The sequence below is a fragment of the Tachypleus tridentatus genome, chromosome 13 (genome assembly GCF_004210375.1).
Source record: "Tachypleus tridentatus isolate NWPU-2018 chromosome 13, ASM421037v1, whole genome shotgun sequence".
Classification (NCBI taxonomy): domain Eukaryota; kingdom Metazoa; phylum Arthropoda; class Merostomata; order Xiphosura; family Limulidae; genus Tachypleus; species Tachypleus tridentatus.
The window spans coordinates 21720335-21748003 of NC_134837.1; the positions used below are offsets into that span (position 1 = coordinate 21720335).

At 30.9% G+C, this 27669-nt stretch overlaps 1 pseudogene across 1 annotated transcript in view; it reads right to left on the reverse strand.

Moving 5' to 3' along the window:
- LOC143240214 (casein kinase I-like) overlaps positions 1 to 27386 on the reverse strand; it is a 49065-nt pseudogene extending 21679 nt beyond the window's left edge. Inside the window, exons 1-6 of the transcript XR_013021637.1 lie at positions 26722 to 27386; positions 13394 to 13434; positions 7428 to 7496; positions 6855 to 7003; positions 5031 to 5265; positions 2524 to 2694 (exon numbers count right to left, since the gene is read on the reverse strand). The product of XR_013021637.1 is annotated as a casein kinase I-like (transcript). The remainder of the gene's footprint in view (positions 1 to 2523; positions 2695 to 5030; positions 5266 to 6854; positions 7004 to 7427; positions 7497 to 13393; positions 13435 to 26721) is intronic.
- Positions 27387 to 27669: the final 283 nt, after the last annotated feature.

The following is a 27669-nucleotide window of genomic DNA, read 5'->3' on the forward strand; positions in this document are numbered from 1 at the left end:
TCCATTGATGTGGTGAAGGCTGCCTACACCAGAAAAGCTGAAGGAACCCCATAGCATGATCAAGCCACCTCCGTGTTTAACTTTGGAAGATTTCGTTCCCCCTTCTTACGGAAAATATTGCGAACATCATTGTGGTCGTAAAGCTCAATTTTAGTCTCGTCTGACCAAAAAATACTCTTCCAAAAGGTAAAGGGTTTATTTATGTGCTTTCTTGCATACCTCAATCGTGCTTCTAAATGAACAGGCTTTAAATATGGAGTTCTAGGAGAACAGCATGCTTTGAACCCAGAAGAGTATAACATGTTTGTAACTGTAGAGGTGCTTACTTCAACCCCAGTTTCCCTTACCAGCTACTGTATATCATTACGTGTTAAACGAGGGTTCCCACTAACTTCTCTGAGAACTTTCCACTTGGTTCTCTCTGGAATTTCAATGGGGTGTCCTGAACGAGGGAGGTTTGCAGTTGGATCCTGAAAGCTTAAACTTGGCAATTATGCTTTGAACAGTAGATTTCGGCACATTGTGTAACAATACTGGAAAGACACACACAAGACTTGTATTTTACAATAATTCGGTTTTTCAAATCACTGGACAGTTGTTTCCTGTTCGCCACAATGACCAAGCAGATAATGATGAAGATGGCACTAAATTGCCAGAAGTAAATTTTTTGCTGGCTAAATTCCAATAACTATGAACCCAGTTTCTAGTTCTGGAATGGTATAATGTATTTTATTCGCCACACTAAAAAATTTTACTGGAATATCAGTTTTTTCACATGTTCTGAACTGTACAAACACTTTCTGCTCCTCCTATTTTTGGTTATTTGTTTATAAACAGCTTATTTGTCATTTAATTTACATAAAAATTTATGTAGATGTGTGTTAGCATAATATTTATAATAAAATATATGTCTATTAGCCTAATTGTGATACATTTTAAGTTATGAGCAAAAATTACTCGGGAAGCAGGGGTACAAACACTTTCTGTCATAACTGTATGCCGTGAAGTAATGAGTTTATTTTTACAAACAAAAAAACATTAATTAATTTTAGTACAACAGTCTCATGAAAATTTGTAGGAGGAGACTTGCAAAATGTGATTAAGCATATTTTTAAACCTCTTAGAGGTTTTGTACTATTTTGCATGTATGATACATTTTCACATACAATAGTTTAAAATGAATAAAATAATTTACCCTTATTAAAAGTTTGGAGATGGTTTGATATGGTAATAAATTTTTTATTTTTTTTTAAATTATAAATGTTTGATGTTTTGATAATATTAGCTTGTCCTCAGGTACAAGTAGTTTCCAGAGATACAGAAGACCTCTTTGTTACATGCTGTATTTACATATATACACACAGTATATATATATATATTCATGTCTCTGTAAAATACATGTGCATGTGTCTGTTTACACACACACACAATCTGTACCTGAGGATGACATAATACTATCAAAATATTGTACATTTACAATATAGTTTTTTCCATTACTCAGTCAAGCCTTCTCCAAACTTTTAATTCTAAAAAATGGGTTCTCAAACTTACCTCTAAATTATTGTACACTAAGACAGGATTTCCTATAACTTTTCATATGTGTTTGTCACAAATGGTTAAGTCAGTTTTATATGTTGATTCTATGTAAACTGTTTTAATTCAAAAGTATTTTTCATATTTAATAATTTATTTTATGTAATTCATAAAGAACAAATTAATATCATTTCTGAATAGCAGGAAGCATCCCAATGACAATTAAAAACAACAACTTTCTGTACATTCCAAAGAATATCTTTACTTTCCAATGTTTCATTTCATTTTTCATACAGGTCTTAATTTTAACTTCATTATAGTGCCAGATCAAGTGGTTTAATTATTTACTAATAAAACACGACTTTAACAACAGCTATAATGAATTCTATTATGATTGGTTAAAGCAAGAAAAAAATACCATGTTAAAGCAAAAGTAAAGGTTTAAGATTTTTTTACAGCTTCTGTAAATGTTTCTTCTGTTTATGAATTACAGAACTATATTTGTTAAATTATATCTATTTTAAAGGTAAAGAAATTTTATTCAATGAGAAGACATCAGATAACTCAAGATAAGGTATAAGCTGAGACAGACTGAATTGGTAAAAAGAAAATACATTAAAAATTCAACACTGTAACAACTGTATACTGTTTGGTGAAAATTGTAGCTTTATTTACACGTTTTAAAAAAACTCTTCTTTTTACCAGGAAATGCATAATAACAACAAAAATCTACAACTGATGAATATAAAAAATTAATAAAAAGTAAGATGTTTTTAAATATTTTTTTTATTAAATAAAGATTAAAATATTTTGTGATAGTTAGTACACCATTGTTTGACATGTACAAATTCATAGCTATTTTATAATTAAACAATGATTTACTTATTTTTCAAAATATTGCTAAAAGTAAAACTTCTTGCTAATATCTTGGTGAGCAAATTATGCAACACAATACACTGAAAAAATAAATACAGATTACATTATTCTTACCAGGATAACCCTCACAGAGGACTTCAACAAGTGTGGCTCGTTTGGTGTCTCCTATTTTCTGGTATCTTTCTTTAAGAGTGTCTGCCTTTAACCCTTGCCAAGGTAAGCTTCCTCGAAGAAAGTACATAAACATATGGCCTAAGGCTTCCAAATCATCTCGCCTACTCTGTTCTGAAAACATTCCACTTCCAAGTGAACAAAAGTCAACTATGCAGCTGATCATATTTCAGTTCTATGCAATTACATTACCACAAAAATATGTGTTTTTTAATGTATAAAGATACTTATATAGTTGTCTACTTACTTCAGGATAATCCATTCATATAATTTTATTATCTATATTAACAAAATAAACATTTTAATAACACTTAATACAGAAATACAACACTATAGTTGTGACTGAAATAACAATACTGGTAGAATATGATCTTTATATACCTTACAAATCTAACTACATTAACTCTTCATATCTGGGCCTTGCTCTTTTGCACATGTAATGAATAATCTTTTGTAACTTTAAATACAACATTTATTGAATAAATTTGATCCAAAAACATAGTTTATAATTGAAATTTGTATATTATTTAAATTATAACTTCATAATTTCAAAAAGAGATACTTAAAATATTTTTGTGCCACAGCACACCTTAGCTCTGATCTCTCCATTTCAGAATTTTCTAACATTAAAAATAAGATGTTACAGTTTCCAAACAGTTAAAAAAAACTACATATAATTACAAGCATCTAAACTTTAAACTTATCTTCTTAATTTGCTGACATATCATTAAATTGTCAAATCCATTAGAAAAGCCCTTCTCCTATCTCTCCATTTTGATACTGTTTGTTAATATAATTTATGTTGGACATATTCATAGCCAACAGAAAGAGTAGATTATCCTCTAAGAAAGTCTTGCATGTTATTATTTAAGAATTTTCACTGTAAACTTCTACTTGGTAGAATTGTTTGGTTTGTGGTTCTCATATTTTGCTGCTCTGAATGCTACAGAGGAATTTCTTTTTAACCTAGTAATAGCATATTTAGAAAGCCAGATGAATTACAACTGTTTTGGGACATTCTATGCTGGTATCCAATACGCTGTTTGTGTTATAAAATGCACATATAATAGCTCCATTAATTCTTTTGAAATTATAATTTGTGAGACTTAATGAAGCATAGAGAAGAATGTCTCTGATTTAAATATGAGTGAAAACAAGATAAAAAATGCAGAAGGTACTACAAATCTTGGCTTTCATGTATACTTTATTTATTGTTATATATTTTCAACAAAAGTAATTACTGTGTGAAAAGTAGAAACTTTTAGCTTATATTAACAAAACTTCAGTAAAATGAATTGTCTAAAATTTCAAAAGCTTAAAAAATGGTTGTAACATGACACTTCAGTATCACATGTTACATCCTCAACTCTCCTGGTAACAATTAATGGGTTTCTGCTGCAAGTTATTGGTTATGATGTGAGGATTACTGCCTTTGTGGACACAAAATATTGCAGTAAAACAATAAGATTGAAAGGAAACAAAAGTGAAAAGGTTAATAACCAAATTTGTTAAATTAATAATTAAGTCTGATCTTTCTGATTAAAACTGCATGCAGTGCAGAGGTAAAAACAGCACTTCCAATTTATTACATATTTTTCAACCTTCCATTTCACTAGACATTGAATATGTCAGTACAGTTAGTGTTATTAGAGTATAGAAAATAGAGATGAAATATAAAGTTCTGTAGATATTAATTTGATATTTGTTTAGATATTTATAAGATGAAAAGTATTTTTATTAGCATGAAAATCATCTTTCATGCAAACTGACTCAGTAAAAGCTATATCTTCATGTGTACAGAACCCATTAATTTGTCCATGCCCATGAAAATATGGTTAACAAAGTTTACTGATAGAACTTTTAACCAATCAAACACATGGCCACCATTTTCCTGTCAGTAACAATTGTTTTCATAATAACAATGTGCAAGGAAAATCAAAGCATAACCAGAAGACTTGTGCATAAGGTTCCAATATGTGTGATAAACATCATAACTATCAGCTCATCTGAACACTTATTACTATATTTATGAATTTATTAATAATAGCAGTTTTATCAGATAATAACAAAACTCTTGATATAGAAATTATGAAAAACATAAATACAGAAATTATATTGGTATTTACAAGCTTGTAAAGCATGCATTTTCATAAATTTTGTGAAAACGTTTTACTTAAAAAAAATATGCATGTATACATACACCAAACATGTATTAATACAATCTTAGAGATGTTTTCACAACAAATGTTTATGACATCTAATCTTAGTATTTTATTCATAAACAAGTTTACGTTATAGCTAAAGTAAGCATTCTCAAAAATTTCTTAATTGTAATAAAAGAAAAAGTAATTTCTGAATAAAAAACACCATAGTAATACAAAAATAACAAACTGAAGATACTTCAATAATTCTTTCTACAATAAAATTAAACTTTTGTAAACTAATTCTACCTTTTCCTAAATGAGTGTTAATACTCATATATCTTGCTGTTCCTGTAAGACTCTTGTGTTCCCTGTATGGGATGTGTTTGTTAGTTTCTGGATCTATGTATTCTTTAGCTAAACCAAAGTCTATTATATGGATGACATTTTGTTTTTTGGTTGATTGTCGTCCTATTAGAAAGTTTTCTGGCTTCACATCTCGATAAATTAGGTGCTTGGAATGAACATACTCTATCCGATGTAGCTGAAAATACAAAACATTATTATTAGATAAAACAAGTACAATAGTTATATCCTCAGATAAAGTTCACTGTTCAAATCAAGAACAATTTTAAGTTCTCATTTCCTGACAATACAGGATGTTTTTTTTTTAATTATGTTCATAAGCAGAACTTTATTACAACAATGACATTTTTTACTAGAACTCTTTAAATATAATGTTATTAAGGTTTAAACTATTTAAACATATAAGGTTTGTAGTAACTTACTTCAGTCATGAGTTATCAAACATAATGTCTTCTAGTAAAAAACTATTTTCCAATTAAAAATGCCAAACAATTACTAGTATATAATAACAATCACGCTTGTAGATAATAAATTATTTATTAAATAAATACACATCAACTAAGAAACTCATTCCCTTCCAAAGATAAAATCAATAAAGTGCAGCAATCCCTTGTCACAAATAAATATAAAACACCTCTCTGCTTGGAATGCTGGATTGGGTCCACTACTAGATGTTTCCAGCAAAAGAATGTAGAATTACATGCTTCTTCCTTCTATAAGAGCTTATGTATCATACACCATACAATGGAATATACCACAAAAATTGAGCACTTCAATATTCTGTTCAAAGCAACAAATGAAAAATACGTCAAGATTTAAATAAGCTAGACCTTCCACATTTACATCATGGAGAATTATTATACTTGTTACAGTTAAATACAATTTGTTACTTCCACATTAACTGAATCACAATACCATTAGATTTCACCCAACTCAAACTGAAAGGGTTAAACCCATAAATACTATTTCAGCATTCCACTGCCTAATATTCACGTGACATTAACATTGGCTCATTTTTGTTTTTGTTTGTTTATAAATAATAACTTTGTAAATGTACAAGAACTTTTCTTATTGTTCTAAAATATATTTTTAAAGGTTACATGTATGCCTCATAACAAAACTATGTTACTGAATTTTTGGATTCAAAAATCTTGAATAAATAATAAAAACTAATAAAATTAACTTTGAGTTTTTTTTATTGAATACATATTTCCTAAATTTCTCATCAAAATAAATCTTTTATAAACAGTGGTACAATTAAACATATTGTTCTTGCTGTTTTACTGCTCTAGATATTATTTTTAACAAGGGTAAAACAATATATAATGTTTTTGATAACCAAGTTAAAAATACATGGTCAATTATACTGCACTTGTAAAATGATAAGTTACGATTAATTTCATTGACTCTCTATATATTTCCAAACAAAATTTTGTAATAATTAACTTTCTTTTATACAATTTTACGTGTAACAGTTTGATACCTTCTTAAAATAATTATATAGTTAATTATGCTTAATACTTACAAAATTATCTTTATTGCCATTGTAGGTTTAAACTCTTTAAAAAATGTATAACTTCCACATTCATATATTTTGAAACTAATAAAATGAGTTTTAGATAAAAGTTAAACTATCTAGCAAATTTCAATGAATTAAAAAAAACAATTTCAAAAGAAAAGAAATAACATTTTATCTTTTTTATTATAGTTTAAGCACACACACACACACACACACACACAAACTATATACATTTTGAATTCACTTACCAGTTGAACTGCAATCATTAAAACAGTTTTTAAACTAAACTTTCGATCACACAGATCAAATAGATCTTCAAGACTTGGTCCTAGAAGTTCCATCACAAGAGCATTGTATTTCCCACAAGGACCAAAGTAGAAAACTTTAGGAATCCCTTCTATAAAGAAAATCGATAAAGTTTTTACAAACTGTGATATACATAAGGGTTACAATTTTTGGGTAAAACTGTTTCTCTAAATTTGAGTCAATAACTTTTAAAAATTGTGCAAAAGTTATTAATAAAAAAAGAACAAAATATAAATGAAAATCAAGTTTCATTCATAATAAATCAAAAATGCTTCAACAGAAACAAAGCCCAACTGGCTACTTTCTCTTCTAAGAAAAACACAAGTTGGGTAAAGTCTACAAGTTTGGTTCTGAACAGTTTGCAGTATCTTTAGTTACTAAAAAACATTTAAATACCAACAAAGTATAAATTACTAATTAATGTAAGTGTTGCTCATAGGCACCTAACTATAACTGTAATACACTATCAAACCAGATAATGTTAATAGTAATTAAAACTAAGAAAACAACCTTACCATGATTTCCTAAAGTTTATAAAACCTGTACTCTAAATGAAGTTGAGGTGCTTTGGACTTCATTGCTTCCTGGAAAGTTTATATAAAAATATTCAATATTTTTCAATACTTAAATATACTAAAGAAATCAAATATAATAACTGCAGCAACATTAATAGTTTAGTAAAATATTCAAAGTAGTGTGGAACCCAATCACACACACACACACACCTTTATGTTGAGCAATTTCATGTTAAAACACATAAAATGTAAAAATAAGGTTATACGTATTTTATTTACCCTATAGTTACAGGCACCCCTGTTCTACACAGGCCATGATATTTTACTGCGTACATTCAAAACCCAATCAAACGGTCTTATGACCAATGTATATCAATGAAATAATCATTAAAATTTAAAGTATAGTCCAAAATTTTATATTATCTAAGATTTAATTATTTTATTTCAAGAGAAACTTTAAAGAAAAAGTGATCCATGATGACGAGAAAACCCACTTGTAGAGAAAATTATATATTTGGTATGGGGAGAGAAAGCACTAGTGGAGGAGCAAACAATGTTTCAACCTTCTTCAGTCATCGTCAGGTTCACAAAGAAAGAAAGGGTTACTGACCGGTAGCTGACCACGTGCTTGAAGGCGGTTGTGTAATTGAGTGTAGGAATGTAGAGAGCATGCTTAGATGTTTGAGTATATTTATTAATATAGGTATAAAGGTGTTTCTTTGTATTGGTTTATTTTCGGTTTGAGTTGTTGTATAAGTAAGGCTTCTTTAATTTTGTGTTTGTTTACGTTTGTTTCTTTATTTGGTATTTGAGTGTTTTCTATGGTTATGTTGTGTTTGTTTGACTTGCAGTGTTCGAAAACGTGTGAAGGTGACTTTTTATGTTCATTGAATCTGGTTTCCATTTTCTACTTGTTTCTCCAATATAGAAGTCGTGGCAGTTATCACATTGTATTTTATAAATAATGTTGGTGTGGTGTTTGTCAGTGTAGTTTTTACATAGTATAGACCTTAATTTTGTGCTTGGTTTTTGAATAAATTTGATATTAACTAGAATGTCATACTTCGTAACTAGTTTTTGCCAAATGTTGGTTACTTTTCTGCTGATGTCGGGAATATATGATATGCAGCCGTATATGATTTCGTTATTTTTTAAACCATGGGATATATTTACTTTAATTAGTTGATTTTGCTTTTATACCTCTATTAATAAATATATCCAACATCTAAGCAAGCCCTCTACATTCCTATACTCAATTACACAACCACTCTCAAACATGGTCAGCTACTGGCCAGTAACCCTTTCTTTCCTTGTAAACCTGACGATGACCGAAGAAGGTCGAAACATTGTTAGCTCTTCTATTAGTGCTTTCTCTACCCATACCAGCCGTTTTTGAATATATAACTTAAAGAAAAAGCCTCAAACTTTAGTTTGACACAAACGTTCACACAACTTCTGCACTTTGTAACTTGAATAATTCCTGTCCTACAGAAACCTTCCATAAATATAAACAATCCAGGTTAATTAATGTTTACACATTCTTCTTCAAACTGAGGGCAAATTTGGAGAAAAACTAAATTTCTTGATTCTCAACAGATGCCATGCCCACTTTCTACACAGAATTGCAATTTATCAGGTAATTATGCTTAATTGAGTTTGATGTTTATAACCAATAGAAATATTACATTTTAAAATACAATCTCCTAACAACCATTTTGAAATTGGCATGAAGAATTCTAAAAAAAACTTGTCAAACCACTCTTAGTATTGTTATCACTAGTATTTTAGTATTGTTTTTCCCCTTTATATAAATATTTTATATAGGCAAATTATATTTAGGTTTTAGTTTTATATTGTAATTATGTTATGTGTTTGAAAATCCATATTAGCAAGGTTTAAGAATTTTTTAGAACATATAAGCCAAACTGCCTCAGTTCATTAGGTTTAATGTTGCAGACATTTAAATCCCAACATTCTGATAAAGGTTAAAAATGTTTCTTCCTACAATACCCTAATAATGCCAACTGAATTGAAGTATGCCATAATATGTAATAATGCTGAAGGACGGGAAAGGTAAATAAAACATCAAAAATACATCACATGTGAAAAAGTAAAAACTTTTAATTAAGAATACAAGTGAAGGAAAATTTTTAAGATTATTTCATGAACAATTACGTACACATTTTATATTAACACTATACATTTTACTGAACAACATACTGATAACAATACTTAAAATATTCAGTGTCTGAGTATAAAATAACTATAATACAAAACTGACAAATCTTTAGTTAAAATAATTAAAATAATATTTTTGTACAAAATAATTGTAATCTTTAACAATGTTACCAAATGTTGTAAAGAAATGTTACAAAATGCAAAGTTATTGCAAGTATTATTAAACAGTGTATCAATTTACATATGAGAAGTAACTACAATGGTTTAACGCTGTGACTGTAGAATTAATTCAAAAATAAAACATCCTCATTTAGTAACATATTACAAACATTATACAATTCATAAAACCATTTTTGCTAATGTATCAAACATACATGTCACAGCTTATTAAAACATTCAATCTGTACCTCTTATGGGGTGTTGTATGTACTGTAAATAAGGTTCAGCATGGACGATGAATGTTAATGAGGTAAGAACTGTGGCTGGGAATATCCATGTGCATACATTGTATTTTTGTATAATTCTGATTCGTGCCTTACAAAAACTTCTATCATTTTTAAAACCAGCTTCTGCAGATGAACCAGCAAATACAAATCACAACCAGGAATTCATTCAAATACCCAGCTGACAGTTTCCTTCAGCATATGTGCTTTGTCTTCTGGTTACCAGAATGCTGAGTTTTTGCTGTGTGATGGGCTTCTCAAACCACTGGCATTGTTCTTCTTCCAAATATCTAAACTTGAACTACTGATGCAAATATTAACTGTTAAATGAATGAGCGTGTGCATTGCATGGCAACAAATACTGACAATAAGCACCACTTCAGTCAAGAGGAAAGATGCAAAAGTGGTGTAGGAAATAGGAGTGTTAATAATAACAAATGAAATTAGGCCTGGCTTGAAAAGAAAGCTGTTATTGATATTAACAAAATATTTTCTAAATTGCACTGGGAGGACAGTCATCTGTTGGCCCTAGATTTAGAACTACTGCAGTCCTAAGTGCAAATCTGTGTTTGATTCAGCACACAAGTTATATCTCAACAAAATAAAAAGATATAAGGTTCTTATTTTATATTCTAGATTGTCAATATTGGTAGTTTGAGTTCCTCATTTGTACAAAATTATATAATTAGTATTTTTACATCACAAACACCTAATATTAAACAGTGCTGCATCACACCACGTGATTCACTAATATCTACATTTAGGTGTGTTCTTTTAATATTTACTTTTAAATTAAGAAATTAACTCATATATAATATTAAAGTTTGAATTATAATCTACAATTTGATTCCAACTCACTGACATAAATTCATAAATACAATTTTGAATGCAAGTCAACAAATATGATGACATTGTATTTAACTTATGACCCATTGTGTAAGGGTTAACATAAACGGTTTCTGATTTTTAAATTTTAGTTACTTCTGTAATAATAAATAAATAATACACATGAAAAACAAAAGGTAAAGTACTTAACTGGGTCTTATATTTTGCTGTTGATTACTGAAAAAACTTAATCCTACCTTTTTATACCAATGCATATACACTGCATAACATTTTACTCAAATAATACATAAAAGAAGACAGAATTACAACATGCAAAAAAGCAGGCATATTCTGCAACTATTATATTTTTTCTGTGTTTCTAATCATTTAAAAAGATCTGATAAAAATTCAACTAACTATGTGAATATGTTACCCACAGGAATGAACTTTCAAACTGGAAAGGAAACAGACAATTCTCTGTACAAAACTCGATGAAATATAATACATCATTTGATAGATAGAACATTGCTTGTTTTTTTTTTACTTGTTATAAATAATATGATTTTAAAGATCAGAGAGAGCTGTTGGCAATTTGTGAAGATGTAGTAGTTTTATGGCTTTGTAACCAAATAAGATTGAAGGCTTTAAAAATAATGCTTTACCTGAAAAATGACAAAATTATACTGAGTAATTTACATTAGATTTCATACTTTTATGAGGAATGGGAAGTAAATTAGAGAGGTGATACCTAAAGAACAAATATCACAATTCTTATACCAGAGAAAACTGAGGATTTCCTTTTAATGTTGCCTTATAAAAACTAACAACTTGAAACTTATATAATATTAAAATTTGGATCTTTGGCTGTTTTGAGGCCAAATTTATTCCTATACCATGACAAGAAAGTAATTTCATTTCATCTTGAAGGTAATTATAACATGTTGTTACATGTGCACTTTAACCTGCTTGTGGCCAGAGTGTTAGGTATCCATAATGATATGTTCCAATATGAAACCCTCCCTCCTATAGCTCGTATGGGGCCCACAGTGACCTACACTTTTGGATGATGTGCACAGATTCTTATTGCAAGTGCCCTTCCCAAACAGCTGGTTTTAACCATTTAAGTCTGGTGGTAAAGCAGGTGATCTCACAAGGTGCAGTGTAAAACAGCCCTAATCTCACTACACTTATTGGCTGTCCAGTGGCTTGTGTGTGAGTACTCAGATGGTTATGCAATTGTTTCATCCATCCATCCTTGCCATACATTTCAGGGTTTTGACTCTTCTTTTCTGATAATAGGCAAAGAGGCCACCTTGGATGAGAAGAGATTCAGTCTCTCACAGGTAGTCAGTCCCCTTATGGAGCCCCTGCCATCAAGTACCACAATCCATGGGCTTCCTTTAAATGCTTTCAAGAAAAGGCTTATGTAACTAGTCTTTGCACCAGTTCCCTCACCATCTCAGTGTGATATTTTAGCTATCTATGTATGGAGTTCTTTGTTTTCAGAGTTAACATTTTCCTTATCTGAAACCTCTATCCACATTCCCACCTATCCTTTCCCAGATTCCCAGTGTATCTCTCTTTATTGCATTATCAAAAAATGAGAATTCTTGAGCACAGATGTAGATGGAGTAGAGGTAGAAGGAGAGGTTTCACACTCCTGTTGATGGAGGGTTCAGCTGTATAATACATTATCAAGTCATAGTGCAAATAGCTACCTGTGTATGGTAGTAAGGTAAATGTTAACTTCTGATCATTAGTATTTTTGATATATTTGAAATATTACCTTTATATATTTTTTGTTATTAATCACAAAACAACATAGTTGTGATTTGAGATTTTTGGATTCAATTTTCACTGCCATTAAACCTTCTCACCATATCTTTGCTATTGCAAAAACTACTAATCACTATCACTAATTTTGAACTGCCAACTATTGGGAAAGCAACTAGATGACAGCACCCACCTCAAACTCTCTGCCTACTTAAGTTTTAAATAAAGTATAGCATTTTGCAGAAAACCATGTCACAGCAAAAGTGTAAATGCACAACTGATAACAAAAGTACTTTGTTTTCTGACTGTGTTCTACCTTCTCAAAAAAAACCAAAAAAAAAAAACACACATTAGCCATATTATATCACTGTCCATAATATAAAATGAATAGAACAGCTGGTCATAAAAAACCCAGCCCTACAGCCTCAAGGAAAACAAAGATAGAGAGCTACAAAGTGACAAGACTAAACCACAGTGAAAACACCTGCTTCTTAAACTTAAAAAAGGAATAGGTTGATAACAATCAAACAAATTCTGACAATATCAACAATGATTGAATGTAAACATGTGCCAACTTTAAGAAATAAAAAAGCTTATCTTTTATGACAGATTTGAAACAAAAAGTAGTTATTTACATAACTATGTACCATGGGTATTCTTCAATTCAAATGATGCTTAACAGTACATTCAAAACTCACACTACTTTGACAACTAATATACTAAGGCACCCAACAACTTTCTACTTACCAATTTGATAGCCACATGTTCATTGTTATACAAGTTCTTACCTGAAAGAAAAATAATCAGAAACAAATAAAATTTCATGATGTATCTATATTACACTCATGTATGTTGTAATTGCAAAATAGTCTAAGGACAAAGCATTTACATGTGTATTCAGGTTATGTATTTACAGATGTGTATTTTCAGGTTATGTTATTTATTTACAAATGAAACTTGCACTTGATAGAAATTATAATTTGGTTTATTATGTCATATGAATTGTGAACACTTTCACATGGAACATGCTCCATGTGCTTTCTTTACTTAACTATGATTCCATGATATCAGGCAGCTTTTGCCATAAACACATACTTACAGGCACAAGTTAAAGATGTATCAAAAAGCATAAGACATAATGAAGCTGTATCAAAAAACACAACAGATATGTTTGTGTGGTATATAAATATTCATGTTTCTACCTTCTTGTATTATAACAGCATTTATCTTGAATTCATCCTTTATTCTGTACGTATACAGGTTTCACTTAACAACTGGTTATTAATTTCATCTTGTTCTAGGTGCTTACATTATACTTGACAAAATAACACATCTGTTCTGTTCAGTATACATACTGCTGTAACATTCTACATTGTGCAATATACATACTGCTGTAACATTCCACATTGTGCAATATACATACTGCTGTAACATTCCACATTGTGCAAAAATGTTGACAGAAGAAACCTACAACAGTGGTTTGAAAATATGGCCTCTCCATGTTTAAGTGAGAATGATTGCTCAAGTAGGTAAAACAAGTTGTTCTGAGTAACAAATCTAAAGTCGCATGCAAAGTGAGAAATGTTTAATTTAAACAGTCTGATGGATGAATTTAGCCTCATCAGTTGAAGATATAACATTATATGGCATAAACAAAAGTTTCATATTGAACAACCCTAAGTACACACATGTTGTTTCATGATTTAATAAAGATTTTTCATTTTGTTTGTTACCCTGTGTTCAATTTTAATTCTCATTGCTTTTAAGTTAATTTTGTACCATAAATGAACAAGATTACTGTGATTCCATATTCTTCAAACTTTCCATTTATGATTATTATGTCAGCTGTAGCTTTAGAGCACAGCTAGAAGTTGGTGAAATTTAACAACTTTAAATCATTGTATATTATCTTCTTAGCAGTAGCAGAGACATTCCAAGCTTTAATACAATGACTTTTTTGGATTAGAGGATTCTCTTTTGTAACCATGTCCTTTACTTTAAAGATACAAGTATGTCTTTTGAAACTGTCACTACCTTAAACATTCCACAATTTAGTGTTATGTCTTTCATATGATTTATTCTTTGCATCAGGTTTTCATAAGGCAAATTCTTTACAGTAGGTGTCTGTGACTTATTAACAATAAATTTCAACACAACCCACAATATATATACACACACAGTGAAAATTGATACATTTTAAGGAAGGTAAATACCAAATAAAAGAATGTATTAAATAAAGAAATTTTACTTAAAATCTCTAATAACCATTTTTAGTTATGAATAAAGTCATTTAACAACTTAGCATTACTTTTATGTGAATGCACACCTTGCTGCATATAAAGGCTTGTTTAGAACATGCCAGTCACAGTAGATTTAGTGAATGGATGATGCTTTATGCTGGTACAGTTCATTTGCTGTTCTGTCAATTAGTGCTTTTATACCATAATGGGGGATAGAATGCTAACTTCAAGAGGTAAGTTTTAAACTTACTTATCCCCAAAATGGTAGTACCTTATTTTTATTCCAATTAATTTTTTCTTCTTTACCTGGGAGAGTAGTCACCTTCCCACAACTATCTGCAGGCAGTGATGGATGATATAAATTTTGGGCATTATGGGCTTGAGCACCCACATCTTGCTTTCCTAAGTTCTATTTCTCTATCTATTGCTACTCTTTTATTCCTTATGTGAGAATGGTGAATGGAGATGAAGACTGACAGATGGTGTATCCCCACTGCAACGTGGGTCCTACTTCTTCATTCACCTCCAAAACCTAGCATCAATTTTATAATCCCATATTATAGCTTGTACCCTGGGATCTTTTAAATTAGTGCAGACATTTATGTTTATTTTTGTTTTGGCTTGTTTTATAAGTTATAACAAACTAATATTTTTTCAAAACAAGTCAAACATGTGTACAAAAATTACTTACTTTATTGTTTACCACAGTTATATTCAAAACTTACATAATGCTATTTTTACATCAAAAGTCCATACAGACTGGTTCAGTTACTTTAGATTAAAATTCATAAAACAAATTATTCACTGTTTATTACAATACAATCTGCAATTATAAACACTTTAAAAAGTCATCACACTACACACATTTCAAGACTATAATCATGATCACCCAGTCAAACTTCAGTTTTACTTTCATAAACTTAACTTATGAAAATTTGGTCATCTATATACACAAATAAATTTCTCAGCTGGGGCCTAGAATTTTCTACACACTACAAGATGCTATGATGTAATAACTCACATAAAGCAACAAAAAATAAAGAAGGCTAGTGTAACATGATGTTGATTCAAAACAACTGAATTATATAACAATTCATGAACAATTATGTAAGCAAACTTGATATAACTACTGCTTCTAAAAAAATTATAAATTATACTCTTATATTACACTTAAAATGAAAATTCATGTATATTTAACACTAAGCTTCTCTTCAAAACTATATATAGAGAGTGTTTCCAATTCATAAACAAAATTTACTCATACAGCTTACATCAGCATTTACAATCACCTTTATGGTTTCAGTGTATAACCTATAGGCCTAGAGGGACACATCTTGTGTCCAACAAACTCCAGTACAAGATTATCAAGGTAGCAATTAGATGTTCTAATAATCATCTGTTGCACTCACTTTTCTGAACAACTAAGTTTCTTCTTGGTGGTTTGCCCATATGGTTGTATGTGTCAGAATGTTGTCCAGATAATGCTTGATGTTGGTAGTGGTGTGCAACATCCTCCTCATTACAAAGCTGACTGTTGCTGCTAGTTTACAAACCCAAATAACATCTTAAACCAGTAGCATCTGTCTCGTGTCACAAAGATTGTCTTCTCTTTAGATCCTATCTCCATCAGGATCTGCCGATAACATTTACTGAGGACAGTTTTTGAAAAGAACTTGCCTTCATCCTATTTTGCCATGATAGCCTCTAAGATGCCCAAAGGTTCAGATCAAACTTCATCATGAGGTTCAGCTTCTGGAAGTGTATGCAGAATCAGTATGATTCATCTCTCTTATTCCCAAATACCACTAGTGAAAAACAGAGCGAATATGAAGGCTCAATAATTACAGTTTCCAGCACTGCCTCAACTTTCTGCTTGATCAAGTCTCTCATCTAATAGAACATTTGATAGGACTTCACCTTCAGTGGTTTTGATCTTGTGTTGCATGAGGTCTGTCTTGCTTGATCTATCTGTGAAGACATCTACATGTAGGCACAGAGAATGGTGTAGCTCTTTGTTCTGCTCATCAGTTAGTACTTCACTAATTTTGATGTCTTTCAAAATTGCATGTCCATCCAATGGTCTGAGGTCTAGTAGATCTTCATCTTCTATGACAAAGTTACTGTTTTCTGGTTCAGTGTCTATGAAAGCTAAACCTGCTCTATCCATTTGTGTTTCTACATCTCCACCCATTAGGTCTTCTTTCCTCTCAAAGTACCTCTTCAACAGATTGGTGTGGTAAACCTTGGTCTTCTCATCCACTTTCTCCTTATAGTCCATTCTGTTAACCACTTCCTGCATTTCAAAATATCCCTTACATTGCTGGTGTATTTGTTGTTTTCTGTGGATAACAGGATTAAAACCTGCTGTCCAACCTTGAAACATCAATCTTTGAACTTTTTGTCACAGAAGTGCTTCTGACTGTCTTGATATGCACACAAACTCTCCTGAGTGAGTTCACAAGTCTCTCCCAGTCAGTTTCTGAAGTCTAATACATAGTGATATGTGCTCCTCCCCTCTGACTTCTTCTCATATCTACAGCTTTTTCAATATTTCCTTCAAACCTCATACTGTTCTGTACAGAAACTCTAAGCATGAAAAAAACTGAAAAAAAACTTGGTTATGGGGCTTCTTGGTAAGCAGATAATACTACATGCAAGTACCTGTCCTAATCACTTAGTCTCTCTTGGCACATCTTCAGCATGTTCTTTAAAATACTTCATTATCCCTCCTCACAAAGTTCATTACATCTAAGGTTGTACAGAATGGTAAAGAGCTGCCTAGTACTGATGAGTGTGCACACCTCTTGCAGCAGTTCTGAAATAAAGAAAGCCCCTCTGTTACTCAGAACTTCTTTCAGAAAGCTTATTCTGCAGAATACTTCCAAGAGGGATTCTGCTACTCTTTCAATTTTTACCCTTGGAAGTACTATAGTTTCTGAATAACGTGTTACAACCATCAACACATACTGGTTGCTCCTGTCAAAACAGGTGCTAGTAGTTCAAGGAAGCTCATAGTTACTCTGCTGAATGGTTCCTCTATGTGAATCATTTCACCCACTGGCATCGTGGATACCTTCCTTCTAGGTATTGTTATTTGGCAGATATAACATGACCTGAAGAATATGGTCACATTTCTAAAGACCCCCAGCCAATGGAAGTTGCTGGTAATACTGTCTGCTGTTTTCTTTGCTCCTAGGTGTCCCTCCACAATCAACTTATGAACCAGCATGCTGTTTGTTCCAAAATCTGTTTAACTTCCCTAATATAACTACCTCAATAGATCCAGTACAGCATTGCCTTACAAAACACTATTCTATAGGTCTCTCTCCCCCTTTCTTTTGCTTGACTTTTTCCAGGTACTGTCCCAAAGTTTTTGCAAAGAAGAGTTTTTGTGCTTCCTTCAGTTTCCCTTAATCTACATTTTAAGATGTCACCTTTTGATATTTTCAGGGGCTTGATGTCTTGCTTGTTTTTCTTTTATTGAGCTCTAGTGATGACTTCAGATGATTGATCAGTCTTCTTTCTGTTTAGTTCCTCCAAACGTCTACTGCCTGATATATTATCAATCATCAAGCCATAAATTGGTGCCTTCATACATACAGCTTCAAGGTCTCCCACATAATATGGAATGTTCAGCTTTCTTGGTATGGGAAACTTTCTCACTATTCCATCAATCAGCACACAAAGATGTGCCTTGACCATCATCTAATCATTAGATACTGGACTGGTTCTCACTGCTACACTATTGCACTACTTTCTTGACCCTGACACAGCTTTCACCTACTGGGATGTTCAAATTTGTTGGCACCTCTTGATATCTGTCACATGCTACAGTCATCACTTATACTGTTGACCTGTTTACTACCTACAACTGCCCATCAGTCATGCATTGTTTAATGATGGAAAAAGCACTTCCTTCCCATGGTGAATGTGATGGGTTGTCTCTAATCTGTTTCTTCAGGCAGCTGCATCTATGGTGACAGGCACTCTTTTCTTCTTTCAAACCACTACCATCTTTATAAGTAGTTCCAATCAGGCTGGTTTAGTTACTTTAGAGTCCAAATTGATATGACAAATTATTCTTCTCTACTTTGTTTACTACAATGCAATCTGTAACTGTAACTTTAAAAAAATCACTTCTTTTTACAATTTTTTATCTAAACTCATGATCACCCTGAATAACTTCCCTTTTTTCACTAACTTGCACTAACAACTTCATTGTTATATATACACACTGTTCCATTGAGGCCTAGAACATTCTTACAAACTACAAGACATCATGATGTAATAATACACATAAAATAATAGAAAAATACAGGTTTCAGTAACACAATGTCAATTCACAACAATTGACTACACAACAAATTATTGCTAACCAAATTTGCCATAGTTATTGCTTCTAAATAATTTACTTTAACACTTGCACAATATAATCTAAATAATACTCTCATATTAAACTTAAAATGAATAGTCGTGCATATCTTACACTTTAGTCAATACCAGTTAATAATCTCAGCACACATTTCTTTTTTTAGAAGTGGTTGCATACACTTTCAACCACTGAACAAACAGCAGTGAACAATTTTAGAAACCTAATCAGCACACATTTACTTCCAAATAAGAAACCAAAAAAATTCATTTTATGGACATTTTTGTGATAAAAAGCATCAGCCTCTAAGTTTGGGGCATTTTTTTCAGGAACAGCAAATTTCTGCAAAACACAGATTTTCCCTAGGCCTCATGAAGTCTATCACTGAAATTGCATCATATTTATACATAATCAAATGTATTATTACAATAGAAATTTTCAATAGCTTTCTGTGAGTAGTTAATAGGGAGATATAATTTAACCTACTAATATTTTAATGATCAACATATAAGTGTAATTGAAGGAACATATATAAAAGATGATAAACGCTTAAAGTTGTACATTTATTCTACTATTATATGACAGTCTAATTCTTCCTCTATACAATCAAATCATTTTTTTTTCATATTTGTTCTAAAAATGATCTGTGAAACAAAGTGCAGGAACAATCAAATGTGTAAAGATCAAATGTGCAACAAATACCATCAATAAGAAGAAGAAATCAGGATCTGAGAAAGAGATAATACAATGAGAAAATTTCCAATGGTTCAAACATGGTCTGGACAAGAGCATGTAAAACCAAATTAAGGTGATGGATGGAAAAGGGAAATGGGTGATGGGAATGAATAAGTTGGAAAAAACATTGAAGGAAAAAACAGAACCACCATAAATATGTTGATATGTAGTTGACAAGGCTGCCCAATAGCCTGCTGAGGTAGAAACATGAAAAAACATGAATTCATGATCAAAACACCAAGTAAAAAAGGCCAGAAGGTGGGAAACAGCAAGACAGTCTGGTTGGAAAGATTGGTGGATAGAGCAGTGGCACAAAGTATTCCACTTCAGTCAAAAGACTGAGCAAGCACAAAAGCAACATAAATAGGATAAAAGAAGTGCTACATGGTCAGAGAATCCTGACTGACAAACAAGGATCCAAATAAAACTCTCACATGATTACAAATAGATGACAATCCTGTATGAAAGAGACATAAGGTTGCTGCTAAACATTAAATACAAAAAGAGATGACACCAATTCTGGTGGATTCTATCAGCAGCTAATGCAACTGGATGAAGTACCAGAAACAAGGAGAGAGGAAGTTTGGTTTGTAGAAGACTGGTGAAGGTATTGATCCTTGGTGGCCCCAGTAGGGAACAGATCCAGAGAATGGAGTGACACCCAATGAAAAATCCTGTCTGATCTCAATAGAGATTATCCACCACTAAGTTTAAAGCTCCCCGAAACATAACAGGCTGGTAAACAAGCCTAATGTAAGTGGGCTAAAAATAGAAAGTTCAATACACAGAAGCAAAGATCCTTCAAGAGAGCCTCACCTAGATAACTGATATGAAAATGGCCATAGAATTTTCTAATCCACAATTCAACATAGGAAATGGGAACATAACCAATGAGTAGCTAAGAGTTCCAGAACATTGATGGAGAAAGAATATATATGTTATAACCATAAATATTTCAGCCAGAAACAAAACACATTAAAATTAAACAAAATATGCTGCACATTTTTAAAAAAGATCTTAGGGTACAAGCTATAACATGGGATTATAAAATGTTTCCTAGGTTTTTGAGGCAATTCTAGAAATAAGACCCACATTGAGGTGGGGTACACTATCAGTCTTAACCTCCAATTTGCTGGTCTCATATAAGATTAGAAATTAAAAGAGCAATATATGGGTGCTCAAGCCCACAATGTTCCATGTCTATATTACTATTCATTGCCTGCAAATAGCTGTGGGAAAGTGACTGCTCTCCCAAGTTAAAATAAGATAAACATAAAAAGATAAAAAATAAACAAATAAAATAAAATAACTTAATTAAAAAATGACAAAAAGGTACATTTGGGTGTAAGTAAGATAAAACTTACTTCTTGAAGTTAGCATTCCTGCACCCAGTATAGTAGAAGCACTAATTGACATGACATCAGTAAAGTGATAGTTTACTGTGACTGTTGTGTTTTTATATGCAGCTCAAGGTGTACATCTGTATAAAGTACTGCCAAGTTCTTAAATGACCTTATTTTTAACTAAAAATAATTAAGTAAATTCAGTAAAATTTCTCTGATTTTACTTTCTTTGTACTTATTTAGTACATTTTTATATTTATTACAAAATAATTTAATAACTTTATCTAAAATTGCTGTATTAAATCCATTAACTATTAATTTTAATATCAGTATATCAACATTATTAATATTCTTATTCTTATTTTAACTTGGGAGAGCAGTCACCTTCCCACAAATGTTTGCACACAGTGAAGGCTAATGCAGATGTGGGATGTTGTGGGCTTGAGCACCCACATCTCGCTTTCCTAATTTCTAATCTTCTTATGTGAGACTAACAAATTGGAGGTTAAGACTGAGAGATGGTGTATCCCCACTGTAATGTGGGTCCTACATCTTCTACATACTTCCAAACCCTTGGATACATTTTATAATCCTATGTTGTAGCTTGTACCCTAGGATCATTTTAAAAATATGCAACATATTTTGTTTAATTTTGTGTGTGTGTGTGTGTGTGTGTGTGTGTGTGTGTGTGTGTAAAACACATACTGTGTATATATATAAAAACACACAACCTGAAGAAAATTTTGTTCACATCTTCCACATGTAAAATTTCTTAAGGCTTAGCAAACTACATCAAGCAGCAACTGAATACAAAGATCATAACTAGATGAGATAATTGCTTGCTTTATTTCTTTATTTACTGTTTATGTTTTAAAAAAATAAGTTTAAGAACTTGTTTGTAAATAATAATCTATATACATATATACAATTTATAATAATTGAAATATAACCATATTTTACCAAATACTAGTCCACTAAAACACAGCTAAGTCAGTTTAATATCATAAGATAACACGAGTGCCTCATCATTGTAACTTCTGTATTGTCAGCCAGGCATGGGTGAAAGGTTAATATAATAAATCTATATAAATGTATAATGTTATGATATTTAATCTATTTAGTCTAAACATTACATTTTCTTTTTATAATTTGTAGTCATTCTTCAACAAAAACAATTTATATTTCCTAATTTACTTTATGATGATAAAGAGATCATTTAAATTCACTGAGCCCTTACCGAGAAGTGTTAGTAAAAATAAAATTTTCTTAAGAAACATTTGATAAAGTTATCTGGACATAAGGTTTTTGCATGAAATAAGAAAATTTTCTCATGCATACAAGTATTTTGATTTCAAAATGAAAATTACTTTGTGTATTGGAGAAGCAACATGCAAAAAAGACACGAGAAAAAACACTGCTTAACAAACCTTACAATTTTCAAAAATTTGATATTTTGCATATGGAAGCCTTGTAATGTTTCCTGATAATCTGCCAAATTCCACTAACATACACTTACTAATTTAAAAATTACAGCATAAAAACCATAACAAGCACAAAATGATTACAAGGCAGGTTTTTAGAAACTGAGCCCATGCTGAAAGGGTTAATACTTTACTATAATTTCACATATGATTTTAGCTACTTTTTTCCTATGCTCAAAATGACATTGGATATACTTTATATAATATCATGCCAAACTGTTTTATACGACACTTACAGGTTTGAATGCTATACTAAAAAAAAAAAAAAAGTATAATTTATTAGCTTATACTATACTAAACAGGGCATATGTGTAGTTATCCATTATAATTTATCTCAAATGAGTTTCCAATTTATTATATATTATGATTTCAAATAGCCTGAAATTTGAATTTGATTTAAGAAGTTAATTGAATATCAATACATATTAATGATTTACCAACAAGATTGACACAGTTTTCTTTCTTAACATAAATATATTTTAATATACAACAATAATACAGTTCATAATAATGATTATTACAAGTAGTTATTATAAAAGTTTTACAAACTCAAATATTACTGGGTTTACTACCTGGTCTGGAACTAAAAATCTTACCAACAGTTCAGAACGAGCAAATTCCTTGAGTTAATATCAGTACAGTAAACTTAACAAGCTATCCCTTCACATGCAAGTTTTTTCTGCTGAAGTTCTACAATACCTTCATAGAAATACTAACGTTCAAAGCTCATTCACCAAAGTTAAAGGATTTATAATGCTTGTCAAATATTTGTAGTTTTCCAATTAATAAGCCCCTATCCAAGTTATAGCTTCCAAGGTTTATAGTATACTAACTGTAGCAAACCAACAATATAAAATTGTCCACCTTCATTTCACTGGTTACTTTTCATAAGTTTCAAAAGAAATTTTCTACACATTTCAGCTAAGGTAACAATACAGGTATATTACATACACACATTGTACATTGTTGATTTGTACACTTGAAAATCTACAAATTTAGAGAAAAGGCAGAATGGTAAAACACAATAAACAAGAATACATGTGGCAGATTAATTTCATATTTCAATTTGTGGCTTATTTGCAACAGAATTAATAACTTCATTAACAAAAATGGGAGAGGAATTGTGTTTACACCAAACTAAAATATATTCTTGTTATTTTCTTATTTGAAACAATTAAGTTTCTAACTTACGATTTCATTCATGCAAACAACAATTTTAATATACCTAATTTTTGTCATTGGTCATGAAGGAAATTCTAAGAGATGTAAAGCTCAATGGGAGTGTTTTTACAAAGTATGAAAGTTTGGAAGTTGTGTTTGCCTTTTTAACAATAATATTCAGGAATGACAGTTTATCATCAACTTCTCTTTCCTCTTAATTTAAAACAGATAAGTCAAAATACAAATTGTTTTATTTTATTAAACTATCCAAGTATTGAACCATTGCTAATAGACAAGGCAAATATGATTTTAGGTTGTATTTATAAAAATACTGATTTCAAGTCTAAAAAGGTTATAATGTCATTATATAGGTTATCAGTTATGCAACACATTGACTACTAGGTTAAGTCTTAAACTCTTAACCTTACAAAGAGCACTGAACTATTGGAAAGGTTCAGAGGAAAACCACTTGGATAATATCTGGTATAAAAAGGTTGTAGCTTGGCAATAAATAAAAAAAATCTAAACTTCTTTTCTCCTGAAAAAATAAAAGTAGGAAGAGATTTGATTGAGGTGTTTAATATGGTTAAGGAATTTGATAATATCGAAGACTCGTATCTTCCTTATTTACTGGTAAGAACTGCAAGACCAGCAAACACAGTGTTATAAGAAATGTTTCTTACTGACAATCAGTATGAGTATTTTCTATTTTTGATAAATAAAACTAAGTATGATGGTGTGCAAACAAAACATTATTATCTGATTCCTAAAATAAAATGTTAACTTACTTATAAGGATGTTTGTCTGTACGTTACTTCAGTTTTTGGGTAGCACAAGGTTACTTTTGCAGAGTGAAACATGCTGCATTGCTAGTTACTAGTTTATATGTATTCTGAAATTCACCTATATTTCAACACATATGTAGAGTATTTTATATCATATCCATAGAACAATGATTAAATCATGTATAAAAAAATATCACATCATACATATTAAGTAGCTTAATGTTTAATAAATAAGATAACAGAAGTGGTGAATGTTGATACTGTTTTCTGGAAGTGCCACATCACAACATCATAACCTCTAGATCCTAGGTAGCTTTCTGTTCTGTTGTAAGTACTGGAGAAAGAAGCACATAGTAATGCAATTATAATTACTTTACTATATATATGGAAAATAATTTCTTAAAATTGGTTTCTATCATCCAATCCAGTCAAAACTTCTATAATAATCATTTTCAATGAGGCCTTATTTGTTTAAGTGACTTTCTCAATATATTGCCTATCACTAATGGCTACTCCTTTAGGCTTTATGATCACTCACAAAACCAAATGAGCTCATTAATATTTAGTAAAGCATGTTAAACTCACTCGCTGATTGTGAGTCACAAAATTTGCCCCTTGTCACATCCTTCAGGGCCCTGAGTGCAAATGCCATTCACTTTGTTTACTAAATAAGGTGAATTGATAGCCTAAAAATGGCCCAAGCAAATACTTAAAAATCAGGATAATGTATATGTAGAACAAGATTTAAAATAGGTTAGTAAGTAGCACTGGATCATTATAACCCTACTGGCCCAGGTATCATCAGCCCACCAGGATTTTGTCTAGTATCCCAGCACCAAATTTATCCCTATTAATGACTCTAAACTTTAATTACCACATGCACTATAATATTTTGATCAATAGTCATCTGAATGATAAATTTCCCTACTTTATCTTATCTTCTGAAAGAAAATAAATTTCAATTCATGCCCTTCTCATTTCTTTATAATAGGAAAAAAAACAACATTCACTTTTATTATTTATTGCTTCAAAATTTCTCTTTGTGTACTTCTGCCATTTTGTATCAAAATGCACATCTTTGTTTCTCATTTAAGTTTATTAAACTTTCTAATCATCATAATGCATCATTTTAAATTAAATTCCTCAGAATACACCATTTAGGAGTAAGTTAGAACAAAGAAATAGTGCCTGAGAAGCAATACATGGATTTTTGTATTTCAAAAAGTGATGACCTTTCATGGAGTCTATTAACCATTAAAATAATAAATTTGTAATTCTAACTGCTCAAGTCAAATTAACATAGTAACTTATGTTTCTCTAGAAAATAGACTGCATTAAACTTTAATTACAGTATTATAAGTTATAGGCATATAATTATTCATGTTCTTAAACAAAAAACTTTGGTAAAATTCATTATTTACTACATCTATTATTATTATAATTTGTAATGGTTCTATTGGGGTCATTCCATGTCAACTCACCTTGGGTATCCCAGTTCATGTCATAGATTTCGTTGAAAAAATTTAAGCAAAAAAAATTTTTATTTATTTATTCAGCCATGTAGTAGAACTTTAGGATTTTGTATGGCCAAATGAATCAGAATGAAGTTTTTGCTTGAATTTTTTTGATAAATCTGTGATATGAACTAGGAAAAGTCCTTTTTTTCATGGTGAGTTAATACAGAATGACCCACTGATAAATATGTATTTAGAAAACTGAAAAGAAACTTAACGTTTTCAAATACCAATCCTCAATTCTAAGCTCCATGTAGACCATTTCCCAACATTTAAAAATCCTTGGAAGCATGCAACATATCTGTAATTACACACACACACACACACATATATCTCAATTTTGATAATTAATCAACCTTGACAATTTTGTTCTGTTCACATAATACAATACTGTCAGTAGCTTTTCTTATAATTTAATTTATTTTGAAGGGTACATTTTCTACTTACCAAGCCTTAGCTCTCCAAAATTGCCACATCCAATTTTTTTCCCAACCTTGAAGTTTGGTCCAACCATCAACACGCCAGAGTTAGTGGAAGGATTTTGTTTCTGTGGACCATGCATTGTTCTAGGTCCAATACCCGTTTTCATGACTCGTCGGGAAGCTTCTTCCCTTTTCTGCATTATGATAACTACTTGGTTTCCTTCTTTCAAAACTGATATGAAATGAATTACTTCTTCGAAACAATAAAAACTATCAGAAAAACCAGTAGTATTGCTATTACTTATATAATATTACCAGACATTTAATACGCAATCAAACTTCAATACACCAGGCTCAAATAAAGACAACGTTATGACAATTTTGAACGATTGTTCGAAATGGCGTAACGATGCCTACATTCACTGATTTACACAAGAGTAAGCCCCCCAAGTTGCTTGGCTGTAACTCTGGCATTTAAGTAAACGATGAATATATTGGTATTAAAAAATGTTCTCCGTACATAGTTCACCACTAAACGTTTAGGAATCATAGTACTAATTTGAGAATTCACACAGTTTATAGACAAAATAACTTTTAAAGTCCAACACCTCTTCTTAACCTCACGTTACTTACTAGGCTTATACAGATAACATCATATCATACACTTGCGCTGTTTTACCTATTATTTGTATTAGTATTACACGTTTTACTTTTAGCCTAACGTCCTCAACTTATGCGGCACGTCCCGAGGTACAGCAAAAGAATAATCTCAAACACGAAATATACTGTAGAAGTACAAACTGTATCTGAATCTATTTTTAAATTTTAGTTTCACATAATAAATTAGGTTATTTTTATATAAAATCCATGCATTTATTATAATTCAGTTTCTTTTCCTATTATATTATGAACTAGTTCTTTTCAGCGGCTGGTTAACAATTACATACGTAATAAAATCAATTTCCTGTTCCGG